The 2,003-nt window shown below is 35.6% G+C and overlaps 1 protein-coding gene across 2 annotated transcripts in view; it reads right to left on the bottom strand.

The window, feature by feature from the left end:
• Positions 1–2,003, bottom strand: part of ints15 (integrator complex subunit 15) — a gene marked incomplete in the record, with an annotated part of 14,421 nt that overhangs the window by 1,302 nt on the left and 11,116 nt on the right.

Genomic DNA, 2,003 nt, shown 5'->3' with positions numbered 1-2,003 from the left:
GACAGGTTCTGGTATCATGGCTACCTGACAACGGAGCTCAAAAGTGTGGGATCATTCATAGAGAATGAAAGAGAAACCTGTGTAATATCTGCAGAGCAGAACTTGTCTTCCACAGCAATTATTTTTAGTTAGCATATAGCTAAAATCTAACGATGGTTATACAATAGCAGCTGCATTCTGACGTGATAAGCTCTATGTTTTATATTTAATTAACGTATGATCCGATTAGTCGACTAATCGAATAAATAATCGGTGATTAATCGATTATTAAAATAATCGTTTGTGGCAGCCCTAATCTGCAACTGTATTTGGTAATGTTTTGAACTTTTTAAATACTGCATGATGGAACCAGAAGCTGCACTTCATATTAGTGACAAACTTTGGCCATTTTTGATGAGTTACTTTCATTTTTGCTTCTACTTTTCATTTAAAATTGGTTTCAATTTTCGGCTGGGATCTAAGTTTCTTCTTCTACATATTAGAAATGTTGTTAAACAACTGAGTGGTGCACTACTGCTACTAGTGGTGAGAAAGTTTATTGCATCTTATTCAAAATCAATGCAGTCCCACGGCCCTCTGCGGCCCAAAGTTAAAAACTGTTGTTCTTTTGAGGCCCTGAAGGTGGCGCTCACGGCCCACAATTGGGCCGTGACCCATAGGTTAAGAATCTCTGGGCTAGACGTGGCTTTTCAAAGTCATAGCGAGCAGCCATCTTGTGCAGGGCGAGGACTAAGCTTCATGCAGGAAAAGTCTTGTTTCTGAGTCTGAATGTGTGGAAGGAGAAACGGATCATCTGCTGAAATGAACTAACAGTGGGCTCGTCTCCTTCTCAGGGGTCTGTCCTTCATGTCAACAACAATTACAGCTCAACAGACACAACTGTTAGCTGCTAAAGCTGAATGAGCCAACAATAAATTTAGGTCAGCACATCAATGAAACCCACTTTAATATTGACAACCATTTTTTTATTTGATATTATTGTCTGTCGGTAAATATTATCATATCAGGTAAAAACATGTTGCTAATTTACACACGTCTGAATTTAATGATGTTTCAAAATGATCTTTAGTAGTCACTAACAATACATCGTAATTTATTTAGGTCAAAATTGCAATTGCAAATATAATGAGTGTTAATTTAACCCACAAAAATCTGCAATATAGTCAATGAATTTCATTTATTACAGTTATGTTAAATGTTTAAATTGTAAGTCAACATCTTTGATTTATTCTCTGCAACATGCAATCCCACTGACATACCTCAGTACACAAGTACTAGCATATTAAGTACTAACTGCACCATTACAGAAAATTGTATATATTAATTTTAGCATTCATAGATTCATTTTTATATGAAAAACTTATTATATATTTTAGTTTTGCTTGTAAAAATACACACCGATGGCATGAGGTTTTTTGCACTGTAGAATGATTTATGACAGTATTTAATGAGTTGGTATGATTTGTAAACCTGATATGGAAACATTCAGGTATAATAAAACTTGAACATCACAGCTGTCACTTTTTATTTGATTTAAAATTTTTAGAGATAGAGATTTATTCAATTCTTTTTATTTCAAGAAAACAGTTTTCTTTAGTAAGGCAGAAAAATTTGAGAAACTTAAGTTATTTGACAGTATAACAATCTATGCATAATCTTTTAGCAGCAGCTTGATCTAGAGGCAGAGCTAGAGGGGTGAACAACGTGGTAAGTGCCACCCCCAAATAATCGACATTAGGGCTGCCATGATTGATCAATTAATCGACGACTAATCGATTATTAAAATAATCGACGACTAATTTAATAATCGATTAATAGTTTTGGTTTTTTTGTTCTTTACTTTGTTTTTCTCTCCAAACTGCTTTGACACCTTCCACTGCCACATCTGCCTTTCTGCCCTTGACACACATGCACAGTAGTGGTAACTGGGGTAGGCCGTGGACGTCACAAGACATTTTACAGACAGGCTCTGGTATCATGGCTACCTGACAACAGAGCTCAAA

This window comes from Austrofundulus limnaeus, unplaced genomic scaffold, assembly GCF_001266775.1.
Source record: "Austrofundulus limnaeus strain Quisiro unplaced genomic scaffold, Austrofundulus_limnaeus-1.0 Scaffold106, whole genome shotgun sequence".
In the NCBI taxonomy this organism is placed as follows: domain Eukaryota; kingdom Metazoa; phylum Chordata; class Actinopteri; order Cyprinodontiformes; family Rivulidae; genus Austrofundulus; species Austrofundulus limnaeus.
The sequence above is the reverse complement of the archived record's forward strand: the minus strand, read 5'-3'. Positions and strand labels throughout refer to the sequence as shown.